The sequence below is a fragment of the Rattus norvegicus genome, chromosome 1 (genome assembly GCF_021556685.1).
Source record: "Rattus norvegicus strain SHRSP/BbbUtx chromosome 1, alternate assembly SHRSP_T2T, whole genome shotgun sequence".
Classification (NCBI taxonomy): Eukaryota; Metazoa; Chordata; class Mammalia; order Rodentia; family Muridae; genus Rattus; species Rattus norvegicus.
In genome coordinates this window covers 178004418-178015000 of record NC_141534.1, presented here as the reverse complement: position 1 = coordinate 178015000, position 10583 = coordinate 178004418, and the positions used below count along the sequence as shown (strand labels likewise).

Below are 10583 nucleotides of genomic sequence, written 5' to 3'. Positions count from 1 at the left end.
CTTGAATATATATAAAATTTGGGACTGGAAAGATAGTTCAGTGGCAGAGAATGCTTGCTACTCTTACAGAAGACTAGACAGAATTTGGCTATTTCTAGCACCCACATTGGGTAGCTTGTAACAGCCTATAAGTACAGCTCCAGGGAATTCAACACTCTTTTCTGGCCTATGGGGGCACACACACAAAAAACGCACACCCACACCCACACCCACCCACACACAAAATGAACCTTTTATAAAACTGGGCATGTGTGTGTGTGTGTTGTGTAGTATGTTATAGTGTGTGTGCGTGCAGTGTGCATGCCATACACCTAAGAAGAGGGTGTTGAGCGTCTTCCTCCATCACTCTTATTCTTTGAGACAGGGTCTCCATGTTGCTTTTCAAGCCCAGTGACATCCTTGTCTCCACCCTTGAGGGCTTTGGTTACAGGTGTGATCATGCCTTAAAACAAACAAATGAACAAGAGCAACAAAATGAATACGTGTGTGTGTGTGTGTGTGTGTATGTGTGTGTGACTCACTCCACACTCAGATAAATGCTCACTTAGCCAACACATTTACCCAACTCAGATATTCATGTTCACACAGCAAACATTTTTAACCAATTGAGCCACATCCCAAGCCCTAAAAATTATTTAAAAAAAGAAGAATAAAAGGGATGGGCAACATGGCTAAGTGTGTAACATAGGAGAGAACAGATCCCACAAAGTTGTCCTTTGACCTTCACAACAAGCCCCTCCCCACTCTAACAACAAAAACAACAAACTTTAAAAATTAAAAATAAAAAAGAAAGCAAAGGCCATCCCAAATCCTGTTGTATAAAGAGCATGATGGCGCACAACATACATGTGCATGGAGTCCTCTGCATGAACTTGAAAAGTCCTGAATTACAAAATCCCCCTCCCTCTTTGCTTCCGTTAGAGTGCGGGGTCTAGTTGGGGTTATCTAACTGTTAGCTGTTCTCTGCTCTGTGACACTTTCAATGATCTTGCTTCATCTGAGTCTGGAAATTCCCCTGGGGCCCAGAGCCATTCGCTTGCAGCTCGGGGGTCTCCCTTGCCCTTGCTTCCTTTGTCAGCTGTTAACTTTCAATTCTCTGAGCCTCTGAGTATTTTCATTGATATCTGGTTGCAAGCCCTTTTAGGAAGCAGGCAGTTACAAATCACTCACAGGCCAATCCATAAAGGTGAGCACAAGCTTCAGGAGGACTGAGTCCCTGGATAATCAAGGAGCTGCAGGCTTAGGATGTGGGTCCATGGGGAGAGGAGGAGGAGGAAGAGGGGACATTGCTTCTGAGCAATGAACCACCTGAGCCTGGATGATGAAGAATGGATGGTGGGTTTTGTCCACATGTAGCTTCTCATCAGGCCTCTGGGAAGAGCTGTGTGTTCAGGGTTCTCTGTACCTGTGGGTTTTTGTTTTTGTTTTGTTTGCTCTGTTTGTTTTTTAGCACCTTCTACTGATCTGTTTCAGAGCTACAGTGTGTTCCTTAAGCCACAGAAAGAGCCACAGGAGAAGGTTGTCATACTTGGTGGGAAGGGCTGTGATATGGCGACCACAGTGCAGCAAGGTCTCTGTCATACTGTCTGTTGTCAGGCCTTATGTCACCAGGAGATAGGGGTGTCAGGCCTCTGGCCAGCACTTGAGGAAGCTGAAAGTCTAAAAGTCATTGTATGGAATCTGAAAAGCCAAACCCCGGGGGGCTGAGGAGGGTTGCTGGCCAAGGTGGCAGTATGATTTCATACCAGGCTTGCAAATGAATGGTTGATCATCTTGCTTTGGAAAATTCTAATTCTCTTCCCTCAAGGTTTGCTCAGAAAATGTGAGCACATGGCTGGCTGAAGCTAAACAAAATGTCAATATGTAGAGGAAACTACAAGCACTGACCAGGTCGTTTATTGAAAATGAGTAAGCCAAATTGGCCATTGTCAGGACGAGAGGGGTGACTGTAACAGCCCAGCCATCCATGTGTGCTCTTGGGTGCTAGGTAGTCATTAACTTTTGCAAGGCAATCTCCAGAAGGAGGGTTTCCTTTCCTGTAGACCAGAGAAAGTAGCCCCTAGCCAAGGCCCGGGTGCTGAACTGGGTTGTGGGAAACAGTGAGCTGTGGAGTCTGAGTCTGTAGAAGGGAGAGGCATCCTCTCAACAGAGGCTGCTGAGAACCCTTGATTCACAAATGTTCTTTTTAAGATTCCCATTTATCACTGATTCCCTCAGCCTCATTCTCAGGAAAACTCCACCCATTTTCCCATAAGGGCTCTCTGGAGGTGAGTGCTCAAAGTGTATTGGAAAGGATTCCTTTCAGGACAACATTTGCTGAGCCTTAATTACACCTTAGGAGTCAGAGATACTCAGGTGAGAAACACTGAGTTTGGAGGAACACACGAGAATCTGCCAGGACAACCCTGGAATTGTTAGCCAAGTGGAGAGCATCACTCTGAAAACAAACTATGTAACTATGTTTCAAACTTTGTAACTATGTTGGAACAAGGTTGACTAACTTCTCTCCAAAAAAAATTGTAAATACAAAATTTGTTTTGTTTTGTTTTTGACTTAGATAATGTGTGCCTGAGCTAGTCAACTGTCCTTGTAGGAGGGAAGCCTACCCAATTATGTAAACGGATGTGGCTGTATCCCAATGCCCCTTGCTTATTGTGACAATCATGTTTGACACACAGCGAGTAGTTTCTTCAACTCTGCTTGTAATAACATGGGAACAACAATAACAAAAGCTACCACCCAGTAGCTGCTTTATGCTAGATCCAATGGTAGGCACACTATGTTTGATTTGCATATATTTACATACATATCTTCATAATGAATTAAGAGGACTTTGAAATTCAAGAGCAAAAGTCAAAAGTCAAGAGCTAGGAAGGGTGATGTTTATATTCACAACTAAATGATACCATAAGTAAATAGCACAGCAGACTAGAAAAGGAATCCGCCTTCCACAGGTCACCAAGGGCAAATGTCCCCTGATATGTGAGAGTTCCCGGGTCTGTAAGCCTGGGCAGACCTAATAAACCCTGCCAACGCCAGTGACTTTCCAGGTCTGGGGTACTTGGGACCCACCCTGATGGCCTACCTTTCTTTCTCAGGATGGTCCCCTGCAGGACCTCATGATTGTCCCATCTAACCCTGGCTGCAGCTTCCTGTCCAGGGCTCTTGTAACTCAGGCTTTTATAAGAGGCAGGAAATGTCCTGTGAAAATGGCCCAGCTTAACTCTGGGATTGAACTCCTTGTTGTTTACCTAACAGTTAACTGAGGTTGAGCTCTTGCAAGGATAAACAAGTGGTGGTGTGGATATGGAACAATGTGGATCTGGTTGTTAAAGACAAGACCTTTTCCGTGATGAATTGCTGAAGGCTTGGCCAAATGGACTGCCTCTCTCCCCGTGTCAATGGCTTGGGTGGTGGTTATTGTTGAGGTTCAAGCTGCAGACGCTCTGTTTGGAACAGTTCCAGAAGTCTCACTAGGGGCTACTGAACAGAACCCTGGGCTTGGGCCTGTTTGTGTCACACGCCTAGCAGTCATGCCGTTTCGGGCAGGCATGTGGAAGGTGATCAAGTCCAGTCCCTCCTCTGGAATGGAAGGGTTATGGGGGTATTCTTACAGACTAGCTCAGGATAAACCTATTGGCCATAGACCTGCTTTTCCAGCCAGGACTCTCAGGCAAGTAGCAGAGCAGAGAGGTGAGGTAAGAGTCTGGTGTCTAGAAGACCCCTGTACACCCGGATTTATAAAGCCACACTGTTTGCATGATGTGTAGCTCATTATTTTCAGTGCCCAAAAGCCAACAAAATACAGGGAAAAAAGAGAAAGCATTGTTTCTCAAAACAGGAAATGCCAGAGATAGCAACCTCAGCTCATCAGAATGTCGGAGGCTAGCCCTGGGGACGTGTTTCTCTTTGACTCTCAGCTGTGCACTTTTCCACATTGCCTTCATCCTTAAACAAGTTCATCATCTCAGCAAGGATTCAGGCTTACTCTCTCACATTATCAGTCTACAGTTAAGAGCAGAACCTCCCAGGATGCCCAGCAAAGACTTAATGTGCTGTGTGACTAGCATCTGTGATGCTATTTTTTATTTGTAAAATGGAGATACAGTCCCTTGCTGCATAGCTTCTATCTGTGAGGATCAGCGTGACATCTGAGGATGAGATTTGGTGCCTCAAAAAGAGACTATGGGTGCTGGTGATGGCTGGAACTGTGCCACATTCTCACAGAAGCTTCCAGAAAGTGAGCTGTCTGTCCTGGGTTGGACTGGGGATGACACACAAGTACAGGAAACAGAAGCTACTGTGCGGCCAGTGGAGATACCCACAGGTGCTTCCTCAGGCCAAGTAGACAGAGCATCCAGGAGAGGTCAGGAAAGGCTTCTGGGAGGGCACATCCCCCAAAGACTCATGGTGAAGCCCCAGGGTCTAGGTCAGTGCTTGGTGCCTGGGAGGGTTGCACCCAACATGCCTTGCTGAGGAAATGGATGACTCAGACACCCATCATAGACAGCATCTCCAAACCAGGTCCCAACCACAGATCCCTATGGGTACTTTCCAGAATGAAATTGGAAGGGAGGTAAAGAAGGAGAGGGAAGAAGCGAAAGAGAAGCATGCTGGGAATTGGGCAGTTTGGGAGGGTTATGGGAGGTACTGAGTTGAAAGCTTATTTTAGTCTGATACAAAGTTTTGAAGAAAAGGCTCTTGCTACTGGTTTTCTGGGTTGACATTTTTTTCAGATCTTATATGGACAGAATCCTTTTCTCCCCATCCTCATTCCTGTCCCAAGGAATGCTTGTCTTCAGGTGCAGATGTCCAAGTGCTGCAGACATGCTGTTGTTGGCTTTGGTCCAGACACACACACTGGCTTCTGAGGGTCTGTGTGTGCAGTGCAGCCAGAACTTAGCTGGCAAATGGGTATGTTGTGTCTATTCCTCTGCCTCTAACAGAGACAAGTGTTCCCAAAGGCCTACCTCACAGGAATGAACGACTCCAGGCACCAAGCGAGAAAGACTTGCAAGTGCCAGTCTGTCCCCATATTGGAGAAAGGAGCTGAGGCTTGGGTTTTAAGGCTATTTCTACCTTGCATACCCTATGGCTGCCCTCTGTTGAGAAGGAAGTCCCAGGAGTGGCAGGGCAGTGGACACTGGCTTCTGCCTCCTCTGAGAACACACCTCCATTTTCATGGGTGCTGTGGCTAGCTCCCCGCTAGGGGCACTGTAGAGACCAGTGGGGTGTTTAGAGACTTTCTGCAGGTGGAGGCCGAAACTTCAGGTCCCATTGGTAAGACTGTCCTAAAAGTCAGTTTGCAGAGCACTCCTGGGTGGAACCACAGGGAAGTGAAAAGAAGGCCCTGCGCTTTGAGAGGGTGTCATGATGGAATTCTCTGGGGGGAAGTTTACACACACATATGGCAGGAAAACCAGGAAATGTGGTTGAACTAGCTGTTTTTCTCATCCCAAATACCTGCCAAGAAGCCATTCGAGGAGGAAGGCTTCTCCCACACCCCAGCTTTGAGGATGGCGGTCTATCATGGCAGGAAGGCATGGCAGCAGGAGGGTGAGGCAGCTGGCATACAGTGTCACATTCGGAAGAGTGAGCAGGGAGCTGGGCTGCCCATGTGACCTCCAAGCGCGAGCCCCTGACACCCACTTCCTTCAGTGAGGTTCTCCTCCTTAAAGGCTCCCCAACACTCTGAATGACACCACCGGCTGGGAGAGGAGTGTCCAGACATGTGAGCCTATGGGGGACATTTCCCGTTCAAACTAGTGAAAAGGAGAACTCAGAAGCTAACCTGGGGAAGCCCTCTGGGAATGGGGTGGACACGGCCACACCCCGGAATGTACAGCAACCCAACTGGTATATGCTCACATCTCTCCTGGAAGATGAAACATAGGGTTAGGTCCTCCTCACTTGTGTGGGGAACTCCAAAAGCCATGGTAAGGTTGCCAGTCCTGGAGGGCTCACAGATCCCAAGGCACCCTCAGACCCAGGACTCAGACTTTTAACATCTGTTTTGTGGAGTGTGTGACACTTTTTTTTTTCCTTTACTCAGTCATTTGGCTCCTCAAAAACCCCTCAGAGGTGAATTTCATGCTGACCCTTAGGTTTAGGCCTCACTGTCTACACGTGACTCTGAGGAAGAGGAAGAGAGGATGGGGAGGAAAGGCAGGGGGCAAAGGTGTGTTAGTTGCTGTTTTTGTCACTGACATCAAATACCTGACAGGAAGCAACCTGAGGAAGAAATGATTTATTTTGCAGGGACAATCCATCATGGAGGAGGGTGGGGGTGAGAAATGGGAGGTAAGGGGGTGGCAAATATAGTGGTGTTGTTGCTCAGGCTGTGGTGGGAGATGTGGGAGATGTGAGAGGCGTGGGAGGCTAGGGACAGGAAGCAGAGACCAGAGAGGAAGCCAGATAGGGCCATAAAGCTCAAGGCCCACCCTCCAGAGATCAATCCACTTCCTTTAGCCAGGCCACACCTCTCTGCTGGTCTGCAGCCTTCCACAATAGCAATGCCAGTTTAGAGACCAAGTATTTGAGCACAGAGGTCTGTGGTGGACATCTTTACATTCAAACTGTCTCAAAAGAGGACCCAGGCTGTCAGTGTTATCCTTAGTTGAGTTAAGAAGCGCGTGTCTCCGTGCACCCCTTACTTGAACATTTCCTGTCATTGATGCCTATGGCAGTTGTGAGGCCCAGAGGAACATACTTAAGGGCATAAATCAGGGGTGGCAACTGGTAGCTGCAGTCTGAGTCCCCAGAGATGCATGTTTGGTCCTTGTGGTATTTCTATACTTTTTTTTTTTCTTTTTGCTATTAGTTTTAACGTTTCTAAATCAGGTGATTTTATTTTTAGCACTAGAGTCTTGGCTTTTCTTGGAAACTGGAACTGCTTGCCAACAAAAGATAATATCTCTTCCTGACCCCCAAACTGAATAGTAGCCACCCTGGTTAAATGACTGTTGCACTCTCTGCCACCACAGACCCTATCAATCCACAGAGGAGGCTCTGCCATTCATCTTACTTGCCTGACCCCAGAAGGAGGAGTGTGCTCTATCTTTTCATGCACCCTATTTTCTCAGAAGCTGCTTCTCAACTAAAGCAAAACCTCCTTGTTATGTGTCACAGATTGGCTGTTGTTGATTCACTCAACAAACACAGAGAGTGGCTCTTCTGTGCTTGTCCCTGTACTGGACAGCATTGAGATATGAACGTTTATGTCTTTATAATGAATATTTATAAGGATATTCATTCACCATGAAAGTATGAATGAGACAAGCTCTTGCTACTGAGGCATTTAGATTCTAACTGAGCTGGGACCCATGCAAAGCTCTCTGGAAGAAGTCACAGTGGAGCCGTGAGCATGTCCCCTGAAATACAAAAGGGTTCCTGCAGATGGGACCGAACAGAGAATCGCAAATGGGGAGATCCCCTGGGTCACCTGCAGGGACAGATATAACATCAGAGCCACTGGAGTCCTTACATTAGGGAGGACAAAGTCAGAGAAGGAAATGCACACGAGGAGGCCAAGGTTAGATGCCTGCTTCCTTGTAGGCTGGGAACAAGGAGAAGGAGTTGCCCCAGGAGGTGGGGGCCACAAGGCAGCCCCAGCAGAGGTGAGGAGATGGCTTCATTCCCTTTAGCATCCAGGAATAACACAGCTCTGCTAACACTCAGTAGTTATTTATTTATTCTGAAATTTTGCTATTTTTGTTTTATGTGAGTGTGGGTTTGTTGTCTGTACCCTACTTGCATTCTTGACATTCACAGAGGCCAGAAGAGGGTTTCAGATCTCCTACCCTTGGAGTTACAGATGGTTGTGGGTGCTGGGGGTTGTATCCAGGTCCTCTGAAAAGTAGCCAGTGTTCCTAACTGATGAGCCATTTCCCAGCCCCTGCCCAACATCAGGATTTTAGCCCACTGCAAGGGAAGTTGGCTTTCAATATGAGCATTGTAAAATTAAATAAATTTGTATTGTCTTACATCACCAACTTAGCAGTGATTGGTTGTAACAGCAGTAAGAAAAAAAAAACAGGAAAGGAATCACTTTTCTTGTGGTAAAGAGAAGGAGGGGGTGTTTGAATTGGGTTTTGAAGGACAAGTAGGAGGTCTTCAGGGATCGAAAGTAGCTCAGGCATAGGGGGGAAGAGGTCACCAAAGGTTATTAAAAGTGCAGTGAGTATCCCCAGAGTGGCTCTTTGTTGGACACTGTGGTCCGAGCATACAGCCTCTGTGTTACTTCCGGGAGGACTTGAGTAAAGGCAATTGGAAGGCTCATAGCCAGGGCGATAATGTTCTGTGTGCACCTGACAGAAATGAAAGCCAGGTTTGCCCAGCTTCAGAGTGTACAGCAAACACTCACAGCCAGCACTCTGGGAGAAGAGTTGACCCCCATGGTGGCACTCACTCAGCTCTCCCTGCAGATGCTCCTATTACTGCTAAGTGAATGTCACTAATGACAGCCGAGACGAGGTGGACGATGGCACGTCACTGTCGACAGTTCCCACTGCAGAAGCTTCTGAAGAGCACAGGTCCTCGTGAGACCTAACAAGATTCCAAGAGAGTGGCCGAGGATTGACGTCCTTCAGTTTTAGCTAACGTACTCAGTTGTAAGTCTGTGTGACTGTATCTGTACTCCGTGTGTGTGTGTGTGTGTGTGTGTGTGTGTGTGTGTGTGTACGTGCGCACACATGAGTGCAGGCAGAGGCCAGAGGTCAACCTCTACTGTTGTTCCTCCATAACTTGCTTTGAGACGGGGTCTCTCGTTGGAACTTGGGGCTTGCCTATTAGGTTAGGCTGGAAAACGTAAGATTTGGCCCTTGTGAGCCAGGTGATCAGTCCCTGAAACCTACCACAGAAGCTTGTCTAAAGCACAAGGCCTAAGGTGGAAGGCTCAGCCAGGTTTAATAATTCTCAGATTAACCTACCTGGACAACGCAAAACCAATCTCAGAGCCGGAGTCTGGTCCCGACATTCCATTTATTCTGAGCATCCCTTGGGGACCCTATTCTTTATGGGGTCTCTTGGAGCTGGGCATACCACGTGGTCCTTGACTCCATTGATGACTCATGTCACCCTGGCATGGGTTACTAGGGAAGTATTTCTGGGCAGCCAGGCACAAAGGGCAAGATTTATTTCTGCTTGGAGCCAAACAGGAGGTTCAGATACTTTCCTGCCATTGCCGGTGCCTTTGAACTGCCTCGGATTGAGCAATCACACATATTTCCAAGAAAGAAAAAAACCAGTTTTCAAGCAGACTTATTTTTTTAAAAAAGAACTGCTGAAGTGAACAAGCTGGAGAGGAAACCTGGGGAGATGTTTTGGCTTATTTCCTGTCATGATGGGGAGGGGAAGTGGGGGAGGGACAGGGAGGTCTGGCCCTAGCCTGAGCATTCTTCAGAGGCTGAGGGATGTTGAGCATGGATAACCAGGGCTGGCCCAAGCCTCCCTGTGCTCCAGTGGCTTGTGCACCAAGGACTTCCTAAGTATCAGGCAAGGGGGAATGTGGCATTGGTCCTGATGGCTGCGCACATAATGGTGCTTTGCTCTTGTACATGGTGCTGTGCCCTCTTACATGGTGCTGTGCCCTCTTACATGGTGCCGTGCCCTCTTACATGGTGCCGTGCCCTCTTACATGGTGCTGTGTCCTCTTACATGGTGCTGTGTCCTCTTACATGGTGGTGTCCCCTTGTACACGGTGGTGTGCCTTGGTTTGTAGGTGATTGCCCACTGTAGCAAACAAGTACCTGGGCTGCTGCAGGGACACACTGAATCCTTCTCAGGGCAGCCCCAGGTTTGGGCACTGAAGTGACTGGGCTGTCCAGATCATGGGATGTCGCAGCCTCCAGAGGATGTGCCTGAGCATGGTCTATTTTGACACACACTCACCTCTTTGGGAATCTCTTCCTTAGAGTTCTGTCTGGGAAACAGGCCCAAGACTTCAGGCTATGGGCTGCTCACTTTCCAAGAGAATCGGGAAGCAGGACCCTCTGGGACACCCCAGCCTCAGCACTCTCACTGTCTTCCCCTCACCCCATCATCCTGGGGAAGGAGGGTTGCTTTGACTTGAGTCTGTATCCCCCTTTTCCTTTCCTCCCATGTACTTGTATAATCACATTTAATCACAAAACCCACCAGGAAAGTGGTCGCCATGTGTGGTCCGTGAGAACAACAGAGAAGGCCAATGCCGTCTAACCATTCCCATTCCCAGTCTACGTTCTCCATCCATCCTTACTCCCTGTTCTTCCCAGCAACTCAAATATGCTTTCAGGGAAGAGTCTGGGAGCCCATTGTCAGACAGATGGTGTAAGTGTTCATCCATGTATCCCTCTGTCCAGACAACCCAGGTATGAGTGTGGCCAGTCACTGTGGAAAGCCTTCTCTTGGAGCTGGAGGGGGGGGTCATCTGTCGCTTGTGCACAGAAACCTTTGGAACTCACCATCACCACAGAGGTGGCAGAAATAACTGGGACTTTGAACTAGGCAGAGTCAGGACTAATAGTATAGGGCTAATGGAGACCTGGGCCCGACTCTAGCACAGACCCAAAGTTAGCCATGGCATAGGCTGGGACTGATCACATCAC

At 47.9% G+C, this 10583-nt stretch overlaps 1 protein-coding gene across 17 annotated transcripts in view; it reads left to right on the top strand.

Moving 5' to 3' along the window:
• Positions 1-10583, top strand: part of Irag1 (inositol 1,4,5-triphosphate receptor associated 1) — a 112195-nt gene that overhangs the window by 17401 nt on the left and 84211 nt on the right. For 6 of the 17 annotated variants that reach the window (XM_087559360.1, XM_087559359.1, XM_087559321.1 and 3 more), the window contains exon 2: positions 8424-8609. The gene's annotated coding sequence lies outside the window, so the exon portion shown is untranslated. 17 annotated transcript variants of the gene reach the window in all.